This window comes from Lytechinus pictus, chromosome 1 (genome assembly GCF_037042905.1).
Source record: "Lytechinus pictus isolate F3 Inbred chromosome 1, Lp3.0, whole genome shotgun sequence".
NCBI classification, from domain to species: domain Eukaryota; kingdom Metazoa; phylum Echinodermata; class Echinoidea; order Temnopleuroida; family Toxopneustidae; genus Lytechinus; species Lytechinus pictus.
The window spans coordinates 17741528-17755228 of NC_087245.1; positions in this window are offsets into that span (position 1 = coordinate 17741528).

Here is a 13701-nt window from a genome sequence, read left to right on the forward strand (position 1 = left end):
TCTAAACCCCAAAGCACGCAGTTTGTTCTTTATTTATAACGTGCTTAATTGAATTATCCAGTTTCATTTCAGAATAGCGCATATCGCTCGCATTATTAATGTAGGAAGATACCCCAAAAGTCATTCTTTTCGAGATTAACAAAACATGAATAGTGTGTCCCGTTTTTAGGTGTAAATCTCATTTTTTTGGCTCGCGCTTCGCGCTCGCATAAAAAGTTTAGGTTACCTATCCTGTATAAATATGATTACAAAAGTGCTTAGAATGTCCAATTTATAGGTCAAAATGTCAAAAGATTTCAGCTCGCGCTTCGCGCTCGCATTATTAGATTATTAAAATATATTGTTTTCATGGGTATAACTGCAAACAGTACTTACGGTCTGTTTTCCATCATGCCAGAACGCATATTAAAAATTTCTGCTCGCGATTCGCGCTCGCTGTAATTGTTTAGTTACATACACATCGTTCACGATCAAAATCATTGCTCAGAATGTTCAGTTTTTAGGACAAAATATATGTTATTTCCTTTTAAAAAATTGCTCGCGCTCGTACTATTCAATCAGGGCTTACATGACATTATTTATGTTTTGTGAGAATAAAGCTAAGTGACTGTTAGGACTACCCCCTTCAAAGAAACAAATAAAAATCAACTTTGAGCGGCCAATCGGGGAAAGTATGGGTAATTTTTTTCGGCCCCCCCCCCCCTATTGGCGAAAGCTGGATCCGCCCCTGAATCAGACTAGGAAAAAGGAAAAGCTTAACAAGCAACAACAAGCACGGCGACTCAACATCCCAACTTTTTAACTACGTGATCATTCAAGAAAAATAAGCACTTGTAAACAAAATAATTACGGTTCGATGACTTCAATTTATAATTAAAATGATTCAAAGGCTTTCTTTGACAAATTTACAGAGTGCTTACAACTCAAAGAAATGCCTGTATGATTTATCCAATAAATTGAAGACAGTAAATAAAGTTATGTCGAATATTCAAAGAAATAGGAGCTCTATCAGTTTATAACAGAGTAATTGATTAAGTAATAAAATAGGATATCAACTTCAAAATTCTGTGAAGACTCGCAGCTAAGCAAAAGCGTTGAGAAGTTGACTTGTCTGCAAAAGTTTGATCTACTTGGTGAATTGAGTTGTTCGATCTGAACTTGGAATGATGAAATAGGTCTGCCGTGTACATCGAAGAGTGTAAACTCGTCTAGATGAATCATCGATATCAGGACAAAAACTCGTCAATGGTGAGGGTCTCAGTGGTGCCCGATGAATATCAGGAAAAAGAAGTAGGTAAAAAGTCAGCTAAAAAAGGAGTCCATTTCTCCTCTACAAAAAGAAACCCAGACTGCATCGGTGAGGTTCGCTGTTGGGAGCTAAGCCGACGATCTCGGGGAGATATTGGTTCAATAGACGGGTCAATTTACGACCAAAAATACCCTTACCCGGAACAAATTGCAACAAATGATCTTTCATCGGTTTTTTGTACTATTTGACCTCAGGAATAACATACTAAAAATCTACCAAAATCTGCATCCGGGACTGAGTGATTATTTTCAACATGGCGTCCAAGATGGCCGCAATTCACTGAAAATGGATACAACTGACTTATTATCCACCCTAGAATCCTATTTCGGTTAATAATCCATGGTCTAGGGGTAAAAAAATGTTGATACAGGCTAAAGTGAATTATAGCCCCTCCAGTGTACCTGGCAAATCCAAGATGGCGCCCAAAATGGCTGCCGTAGACTGAAAATCCTCAATTCATCTAAGTGGCTTTAATTTTGTTTTTATTCAATGGTTTTTAGGGTGAAGTAGTACATTTGAACAAGTTACAAGGACAGCCAGTGGTCTAGTGTGTCCAAAAATCCAAGATGGCTTCAAAAAATGTTTAAAATGGCTGTTGATCATTAAAATGGACATAGTTCATTTCATATCCGCCTGGGACATAATGATGTGTGTGTCTATGCCATAGTTAAATGGGTCAAATAATACATTGGGACAAGTTACAAGGAAAGTCAGTGGTCTAGTATGTGCAAAAATCCGCGATGGGTTCCAAATATTGAGTCTGAAATGGCTGCTAATACTTAAAGCGGACATAACTCATTTCATTTTGGCATGGGAGATGTGACTTCAATGTCTAAACCACTGGTTTCAAGGGTCAAATAATACAAAAGGATAAGTTACAAGGACTGTCAGTGATCTGATATGTCCAAAAATCGAAGATGGCTTCCAAAAATTGATCTTAAAAATAGGCTGCTTATTCTTTAAGCGGACAAAGCTCATTTCATATTGGCCCGAGAGATGTGATTTTGGTATCTAAACCACAGTGGTTTCAAGGGTCAATTAATACATTAGGACAAGTTACAAGGACAGTCAGTCGCCTGGTATTTAAAAAAACGTATGTTGGCTTCCAAAAATTAATTCTAAATTGACTGCTGTTACTTAAAGCGGGCATAGCTTATTTCATATCGGCCTGGGATATGCGATTTTGGTGTCTAAACCACTGGTTTCAAGGGTCAAAATATTCATTAGGACAAGTTTTAAGGACAGTCAGTGGTCTGGTATGACCAAAAATCCAATATGGCTTCCAAAAATTGATTATAAAATGGCTGCTGATACTTAAAAGTGGTATAGCTCATTTTATATCCGCCTGTGATTTGATTTCGGTGTCTAAACTATGGTTTTAAGGGTCAAATCATATATTAGGACAAGTTACAATGACAGTCAGTGATCTAGTATGTCCGAAATTCCAAGATGGCTTCCAAAAATGGAGTAAAAATATGTCTGATGTTACTAATAAAATGAGATAGTTTGTTCAATATGTGTCTGGGGAATATGAGTTCGGTGTCTAAACCATGGTTTAAAGGGCCTAGTAATACACTAGGGTTAGTTACAAGATGACTTAAAAAATGGGGTGAAACTTGACTGTTGTTACTTAAAATTATACATAGTTTATTACAAATACACCTCGGAGGTATGATTTTACTGTCTACACTAGAGTTTAAAGGGTCAAGTAATACATTGGGTTAAATTGAAAGGACAGTCAGATGTCAGGTATGTCCGAAAATTGAAGATGGCTTTAAAATTGGGGGTCTTAAATGACTGTTGTTACTTAAAATTAGATAGAGAACATTACAAATACACATTGGGGATATTATTTTGGTATCTACACTAGGGTTTCAAGGGTAAAAAATACTTTGTGACTGGTTACCATGATATGCAGTTATCCATTTTGCCTTAAAATCCAAGTTGGCTGTAAAAATGGGTTGTAAAGTGACTGCTGTTAATTAAAAATTGACATAGTTCATACAATATCCACCTGTGAAAAATAATCTTGGTGCCTACACTTAAATGCATGGGGATAAATTATCATATTGTTTCATGAGTTGGTCACAGCACCCATTTTGATGAAATTTTAGAATCCGCCATGGATTTTTTGGACAAAATGGAATACTAACCATCCTTATTACTTGTCCGAATGTATCATTTGACCCTTCATACCAAAATTTAAACACCAACATTGTTTCTTACAGATAGATATTGCAGAACTCTGACCATTATTGAGTGATATGAATCGTTTTAGATGTCTTTTTTGAAAACCCTCTTGGACAACTGCATATCCATGTAACCAGTCCAAACGTATTATTTCAACCATGAAACCAAAGTGTGTACACCGAAATCATATCTTCTTGGTGGATTTTAAATGAACTATGTCAATTTTTAAAGTAACAGCAGTCACTTTAGACTCCGATTTTTTGGAAGCCATCTTGGAATGACGACATACTGGACCACTGACTGTCCTTGTAACTAATTTTCTGACTTTTAAAACCATGGTAAAGACATCAAAATCATATACCCTTGATGGATATTACATGAGCTATATCCATTTGTAAATACCAGCGGCTAATTTATACTATTTTTTAAGCCACTGTGGACTTTTGAGCAAACTTGACCACCCTTCGTCCTTGTAACTTATCCCAATGTATTATTTGACAATTGAAAGCATGGTCTACACACCGAAATCATATCTCCCAGGTGGATATTATATGAGCTATGTCAATTTTAAGTATCAACAGCCATTTTAAACTCAATTTTTGGAAGCCAGCGTGGATTTTTGGACACACCAGACCACTGGCTGTCATTGTAACTTGTACCGATGTACTACTTCACCATCAAAACCATTGAATGAAAACAAAATTAAAGCCACTTAAGTAAGTAATAGATGAATTTTTGGTTTTTTAGCCTCCGGAAGCCATTTTGGGCGCCATCTTGGAATTTCCTGGTACCCAAGAACGCTAATATTCACTCTAACTTGTATCAATAAATTATTTTACCCACTGGAACATGGAATATGTACCTAAATAGGATTCTAGGGTGGATAATGAGTGAGTGAGTTATATCATTTTGCGTAACCAAGAAAAACATTATTTACATAATATTACTCAGTCCGTGTCTCTTAGGGTTCAACACGTATCGGAAATGCTTTCTTTTGAAATTCATCTGCTGTTCGGAAAATACTGTCTTTAATAATAACAGTGGGAAATTTCTTTGCGTCCAACAAAAAAAAATCCAAATTGCTTTTGATTCTTTTTTTTTATACACATTATCACATTTCAGGCTTCTTTGATATCATAAAATAAACTCAGAAATTGTCACTACAACTCTCTAAATGTAAACTGAAACTAATCAAACTAATTACTGTGTCAGAGTTGTGTAAAGGGCCTATCCCATTCAACAAAATCTAAGGCAATATTTTTTTATTTTGCTTAAATCTGTTTGCCAGAGTGCACATATTGACTCTAATCCTCGGTAAACTTCAGCAAAAGTTGCCATAATTAAGCGAACCTGTAAATAAAATTATCGTTTATACCATCACGACAACTTGATACTTTATATATAGTGTATACCAATTTGATGAGCATCAATAGCAAAGGCCAGAAATTGCAGAATAAATATAATATTCATGAACTTCTTTGTGATAGCTAATTATGTTCTTCATACAAACGTCCTTGGCTCGATGGCGTTATTCTCCCATGCAGCGGATGGGAGGCCTCGATATGTTGATATCATTACTGTAACAACGGCACATTCAGATGAACACATTCTTCATTCCGAGAGAGGAACTATACCTCTTTCACACTTTACGAAACTATTTGAAGATTTCCTTATGCTGCTCTCAGGACTCGGTGCATGAAAAAAACATCAGTAATCATGGTAAGCTCATATTTTCTATTATTTTTATTATTATCATTATCGCGGATTTCATATATGTCATTTTATCATGGACATAATTACGGTTTCATGATGTTTACTGTTACTTTTTAGGCCAATTTTCCATTTCCTTTCTTGGTCAATGAAAAAATGAACTAAAATGGTTGCCTGATATGTACATGTTGCACTCCTGTATTTATCACCCCCCCCCCCCTTATCTCTCCCTATCCCTCTCTCTCCCTCTCCCTACCTCCTCCCCCCCCCCTCTCTCTTTCCCCTGTCTCTTTCTCCCCCTCTCTCTGCCATGTTGTTTTAGAAGCAAGCTATACCTTAAATATATATAACAAGTCCTTATTTTTTTTAATGTTTGATTTATTTTACGGGAAATACAGAGAATTTATTTTGTATTCAGTTACGTCCATCATAATCGTCATGGAATTCTTGTTTGATAACTCTTTCTGCTTCTTTCAGTCTGTCGTATGCTCATCACAGAGGCTGCCTATTTTCCTGTTCCTCATTCCAGCGAGTTTCGTTCATGGTGGTAAGTTTGAATTTTATATTTTGACCCTATTTTGTTATTACTTGTATTGACATGATTACAAACAAAACAGATCACATAATTACTGTAGACAACAAAGAAAACAATATAGAAGAATAACTAAAATAATAATCAGAATAACAATATCAATAAAAACATAAAGTGACCCTGATTTTATTCATACACTTTCTTCTTATAATATTTTTGCGATTTATAAATCGTGGTATAATCTATGTGAAGAGAATGGGCCGTTTACATTGACGAGCAGGGGCGTCGATCCATTTTTCAGATTGGGGGGGGCAATATCATTAACGTTCCAAAGGCGCTCGATCGTACAAAACACCCACCCACACACACACACACACACACACACATACATATATATATATATTATATATACACACACACACACACACACACATATATATATATGTATATATCTATATATATGTATGACTCATGAGACACAGACACGTATCTCACTACACAGATAGTACGAGTGCCGAGAGTGAGCTCAAATTTCTTTATATTCTGAGCTGAAAACTTGATATTCTAAGCATTTTTGGTACCAATGATTAAGATTTGTATCTAAAAGAGAATAGATGCGAGCGCGAAGCGCGAGCTGAAAATTTTGATATTTCGATCTGAAAAAATGACAGTTTACTGGACGTTTTTGATAAAGAACAAGCTATATATCCAAGAAAAGATGATTGCAAATTGAAGCAGTTCTTTTGAGGCTTAGAACTGAAAATGGGACATTTACATTCACCAATTTAATCATGAAAAGTATGGGTTTTTGCTACAGAAATGATGCGAGCGCGAAGCGCGAGCTGAAAATTTTTATATTCCAATCTGAAAAGCGGACATTTTGAGCACGATTTTAAATAAAGAACGAGTTGTGTATCTCAATCTCGCTTGCTGAACATTACAATCTTGTTTTTTTTAATGCATATCCGGAATTATTGGGGGGGCAAAATGATATGTTTGCCCCCCCCCCCCCAATATTTTCATTGGTGGGGCGATCGCCCCCCTGCCCCCCCCTACCCCCAGGATCGACGCCTCTGTTGACGAGTGGATACCATGCGCGACCAAAAAAAACGTAAAAAGGATGTCTTTTTCAAGATAGGATACGTTACGTACGTAACGTAATAAGGGTGTAAAAAACACTAAAATTATCATAGGGTATCTATTTCGCTAGGAAAGCTACGTGTTTAGGGCAAAATTTGCGGGGTATAAAATATCAAGACTAAAATGTTTTATAAAGGATATCATTTTTGCCCCAACAGTCAACACTACGATTTGCGCGCGGGGGCGTCGATCCATTTTTCAGATTGGGGGGGGGGCGCAAAATCATGAATCAACGTTCAAAAGGCGCTCGATCACACAAAACAAACTCACCCCCCCACACACATAGGCCTATATATATATATATATGACTCATGAGAAAAAGACACATAATTTATTAGTATCCTGGCCTGAAAATAGGAAAAGGTACCTGTTTTTGGACTCATGAGGAGGATACATATCTCACTACACAGATAATGCGAGTGCCGAGAGTGAGCTGAAATTTCTTTATATTCTGACCTGAAAGCTTGATATTCTAAGCATTTTTGGTACCAATGATTAAGATAGGTATCTAAAAGAACAATAGATACGAGCGCGAAGCGCGAGCTGAAAAGTTTGATATTTCGATCTGAAAAAAATGACAGTTTAATGGACGTTTTTTAATAAAGAACAAGATATATATCCAACAAAAGATTATTGCAAATCGAAGTGGGATTTTTTTTTTAGGTTTAGAACTGAAAACGGGACATTCTATTCACCTATTTTATCATGAAAAGTATGGGTTTTTGCTACAGAAATGATGCGAGCACGAAGCGCGAGCTAAAAAAAATTATATTACAATCTGAAAAGCGGACATTTTGAGCACGATTTTAAATAAAGAACGAGTTGTGTATGTCAATCTCGCTTGCTGATTTCTGTGTAACATTACAATCTTTGTATTTTATTTTTGCACATGCGGAATTATTGGGGGGGGGGGCAAAACGATATGTTAGCCCCTCCCCAATATTTTCATTGGTGGGGCGATCATGTGACTCCATCCATGCGCAGTGTCTTTACTGTACAACATTTTAAACTTGTTTCCAATCGATTATCTTTGGTATTTTTTTATTTTTATAAATCTACAGTATAGAGACCAAATAATCTGTATAGTCGATTTGACATTTTCCGAACCTAGAAATGTTCTTTCCGATGAAGTTTTTTCTTGATTCGTGTTCCTATGGGGTCCAAGAACAAATTCAGCTTGGTTGCCCAAAGTTGCCGTTTGGGCAATTTTGCTAATTTGCATAAATCCAAAATGGCCGCCAGATGCTATCTTGAAAACCTAACTTTTGAACCCCTTTCCACAAAATGATGAGTAATGACTCGTTTTAGGGGTTTAGAGATGTGTAGAACCGATTTCTGGAATCATTTTTGCAATATAAGGTCATCTTCAGGTCAAATCCAAGATGGCCGCCAGATGCCTTCTTGAAAAATTGACTTTTAATCCCCTTGCCCCAGAATGACGAGTAATACCTTTGTTTAGGGGTTTTTGGGGTGTGTAGAATCCATTTCTGCTTTCTATTTTGCAATATAATGTTATCTTCGGGTCAAATCCAAGATGGCCGCCATATGACGCCATCTTAAAATCAACTTTTGAACCCTTTGCCCCAGAATCATGAATAATAACTCTATTCGTGAGTCATCTGGTATGTTGATTCAATTTATGCTGTAATTTTGCATAAAGGATAATCTTCAGATCAAATCCAATATGGCCGCCAACCGCCATCTTGAAAAATTAATTTCCGTGGCTTACGTGTAAGAGCTAATGTAAAGGGATTTCTGTATAAGAATACTCATTTCTTTTATTAATTCTCACGTTTTTGTCCCAGAATCATAAAAAATCCCTCTTTTCGTGAGTTATTTGATATGTTGATTCCATTTCTGTAAATAATTTTACAATATATAATCATCTCCAGGTCAAAATAATCGAACATGGCCGCTAAACGCCATATTAAGAAAAAATAGATATTTCCCGAGACTATCGAACCTTGAAGAAGTACTCTCCCTAATAAGGTTACTATTATGTATGGGAGCTCATGTAAGGGGATTTCAGTGAGAATGATTCATTTCTTTTCATTACTCCATTTTTAGTTCGAGGTCAAGTCACGTCTAAGATGGTCAGATGGTTGATAGATTTCGTCATTAACCGCTTACTTTAGAATGAAACCATTTAAGGTTTGGGCTATGATTTCGGGAGTTCTAATCCTTTTTTTTTTCTGTCCAACCATACTTTTCCAGTGAAAGGACTTTAAAGTATTATTTGAATTAAAAAGTTATTTCTCCGTATTTTTTAAAAAAATTAGTTAACTTATTAACTTTCTTAATAATTATCATTGGACTTTTCCTCCTGACAAGAGCCATTGACTTGGTCAGCAGGAGTGCACTATTTAGCCTCCTGCAGAAGATAGGCTCCCCTAAGACTGTTCCATGGTCAGGATGGATCTCATTCGTGAAATGTTGTACGGAAACGATGTCGCCCCTGCCTCTCAAGAGGTGAGAGTACAAGACCTAGTCATACATAACAGCTGCCTGTCCTGTGCATGTAAGGAGTTTGGATCACCCATCAGCCTGTGAGACAGAAATCCTGATCGACTCAAGACACTGACTGTCCTCCAGATATCTATATCAACAGCACGCACTCGTCTGTTTGTGGTGGACTGAATCTGTTCTAGGACCCCATAGGAACACGAATCAAGAAAAAAACTTCATCGGAAAGAACATTTCTAGGTTCGGAAAATGTCAAATCGACTATACAGATTATTTGGTCTCTATACTGTAGATTTATAAAAATAAAAAAATACCAAAGATAATCGATTGGAAACAAGTTTAAAATGTTGTACAGTAAAGACACTGCGCATGGATGGAGTCAATTCAAGCGAAGAGAGAAAACGAGGACGAGGGACCAATAGTCGTATGCACCGCTATATTGACCAAAAACATGTATCATTGCATGAAATATTGTATCAGATTATTAAGTTCGTGTAAACACGATATATTTATAGATTGACTGCACTTTTTTTATTTGTTATTATTTTTTTAATAGTGAAGTCATCTTTTTCATATGTGGAAATATCAAATTGTCCAAAATCGTAAAATATGCCTTCTATACTGGAAAATATTTATTTAAAATACTGAAAAGATATTTGCATGTCGGCAAAAACACATGGAACATCGGAGCCTCGTGGAACAGATTTTTCACGTACGCTTGAATAAACGCAGTGTACGGGAAAATTAACAGTAGTAGAAGTCATGTGATCTTCGATCAAGAATTGATTACCAATGTTAGATGCTTAACGCAAGATCGCATGTTTGCATCGAATTGAATATAAAAACAGTAACAGTAATATCGAGCCGATATTTATTTTTTTTATTTGCAAACCATACTTTTTAAAACAATATAAATAACAGTGTGAGGTTGCGTAAGCCGGATCGACACAGAAAAATACATATTTCAAGATAATAATTCAAGAAAACAATTAGTTATGATTCTGAGAGCAAACAGCTGGGTGTTTCAGAAGGCTAGTCGGAGCTGCCAACGGCCTACGCACGACTGGCTACCATATTTCTTGAGAAAATCAGCAATTATGAGGGGTATAAATGAATAAATAAATAATAAATGAGGGGTATATCCGTAAAGTTACCCTGTGGGTATATCCAAAATAAACGTGAAGATAGTGCCACCAGTCGTGCGAGCAGCCCACGAACAGCCCTAAGCCCCTTTCACAATTGACGTACGACCTGTTTACGACCGCCTGCAACAGTTTTTTCTTGTTGTTGCACGATCGATCTCTTGGTGTCTTGTGAGCACTCGCAGTGGTTGTAGACGAACGCACGAATTTGAGGTGGTCGGAGGTGGTCGTGACTGGTCGCATCTGAATTTGAACACGTTCAAAATCCAAACGCGATCAAATACGATTGATTTACTCGCATCAGGTCGTACCATCGGTCGGGCGATCATCGTGTGAGTGTTGTTCAACGTTGTACGACTTGGTGCGAGAGGTGACACAACTACGTATAGTCGCATTTAGTCGACTGGAGGTCGTACAATACTTGCACATGCGCTAGATACCTACAGAGACCAGTCTTGCGACTGGTTGCGATAATATAAGACTGTTGCAAGACCGATCGAAATTACGGCTTACAACATTCCAATCCCGTTGCATTCGCATGTATGCGACCGTACAGCCCCTTTCACAATTGACATCCGACCAGTTTACGACCGCCTGCAACAGTTTTTTCCTGCTGTTGCACGATCGATCTTTTGGTGACTTGCGAGCACTCGCAGTCGTTGTAGACGGTCGCACGAACTCAAGGTGGTCGTGACTGGTCACATCTGAACTTTGAACATGTTCAAAATCCGAACGCGATCAAATACGACCGATTCACTCGCATCAGCTCGTATCCGGGGTCGTACCATCGGTCGGGCGATCATCGTGGGAGTGTTGTTCAACGTTGCACGACTTGGTGCGACAGGTGGCACAACTAAGTAGTCGCATTTACTCGACTGGAGGTCGTACAACACTTGCACATGTGCTAGCGACCTACATGTACAGAGACCTGTCTTGCGACTGGGTGCGATAATATGATGGGCAATAAGACTGTTGCAAGACCGATCGCAACGGCTTACAACATTGCACTACCGTTGTGTGCGACCGTTCCCCTCGCAATCCCTCGTGCAACACTCGCATGTGATCGCACGAGCACAATAGGATCATAAGCGACTTACTCGTGCAACGGGTTTTACTGGTTGTTTTTGTTGTACGACAGCTGTTGCAACTGTGAAAGCCTCTGTGCGATATTATGAGATGACTGGCGATTGATGCCTGTTGCAGCCTGTCGCACGACCAAAAGGTCGCAAGTGGTCGTACGTCAATTGTGAAAGGGGCTTTATGAAATGGCTTCCTGAAACAAAGTAAAAAAAAAAACAAAAAAAACAGTAGTTGTGTTAGGCGAAATCCACGTGTACAATATATTGACTAACTGCATTCAACCATCACAACCGTAGAATTGCGATCTAAAAATTACTCAAACTTCAGAATGAATATCAATATATATAAATATATATAAATATATTGATATGACGTCCAAGGTAGCATCTCCGGAAATTAGGATTTATAAGTATGAGTGCGTCCAGTCAGAAACTTGTGCTATTTTGTTTGTTTAGATACGCAATGATAAATGTTCTCAAGCTGAGAGGGTTGGACTCACTCATGCGTCAACATGATATAGTCCAGTCAATATAGGGTTTGACCCACCACTAATTGCAACACGAGATATTCCACTGCAATGCTTTCAAGGAAGGTCCCCTAAACAACATACTAAAAGTCCCAAGAAATCCAAGCAGTGGAAATTTATGAAATTTGCATATTATGCAAATTAGCCATAAAAAGTAAGAAAAATAAGGAAAATAGCCCAAAGATTACAAATTGAGTGTCCAAAACAATTTAATTTGAGCGAAAATTCATGATAAATAACTGTATTCAATGTTTTTTGTCAAAAGTGCAAAAAAAATCTACCTCATTTGCATAATATGCAAATAAGCATCCTTATATGGAAAAATGTGTAGGTATTGTGATTTTCTCTCATTATCTGCTTGAAAATTTCATTAATGTTGGAATTTACATGCTGCTATTACTAAGGACGTTGAATACATTTGTATTCAGCTTAGTGTACGTCTGTAGTGTAATTTGCATATTATGCAAATAAAAGTATCTAACATGTTATAAATATTCAAGAAAACACACTGGTGATACATCCCTCAAAAATTGCAAGTAGATTATCTATTGAAATTGGAATATGGCAATACCTTACAGGAAGGTTTCCTAAACACCATATTAAAAGTCCTTAAATATACAAGCATATGGGAAAATCACAAAATTTGCATTTTATGCAAATTAGCCATAATAAATTACAAATAAGGAAAATAATCCAAATATTGGAAATCAAGTGCAATCAATACGAATTGAACTGAAGCCCATGACAAGTTTTACAAATTTATTTATGTTTTAAATAAAAAATCTTAAATAAATCTACCTCATTTGCATATATATAAGCATCTTTATATGGAAAAAATGCAGAAATTTAGATTTTTCTCACAAAAACAGTTATGAAAACATTTCAGTCTAGATCAATATGATTTGATCACTAAGAATGGGAAATACATTAATAATCAGCTTAATATCTGAAGTGTAATTTACATATTATGCAAATAAGCATCCGACATGTTATAAATATTCAAGGAAACACATAAGTGATACTTTCCTCTAATATTCCATGTAGATTATGTGTATTAACCATGATGACCTTCCCTACACTTCTTGCTTGGTTGATATTGAGTTTTGTCACGAGCAGTTACCCCACTCATATTGTACAATGATGAGTCAATTCTACATGGATCCCACTGCTTGAATGTTTCATTATTTCCATCCAAGTCTTGCTCTCTTCTTGACTTTGTATAGAGACTTTGCGTTTCTTGCGAGTATAGTCCACGCTAGCAACTCCTGGATTGCCAAGTGATCAGCACAAGATGTCACACCCGTACAAATAAAAGCCCATTAGCTTCGAATATTTGGTCCTTGTAGCACACCAATTAGCTTATAAACTTGGGGGCCTTGTATTTAAAGCGCTTAACGATAAATCTCCACCCTACATCTCAGAGCTCTTATCTCAGCATAGACCAACACGCAGTCTCAGATCAGCAGCTCAAGCATTGCTGAGGGAATCTCTCAGCCACACAACCTGGGGTGACAGAGCCTTCTATATCTCTGGACCAAAGCTGTGGAATAGCCTTCCCCAATTTATCAGGATAGCAGAGACCCAATCAACCTGGGGTGACAGAGCCTTC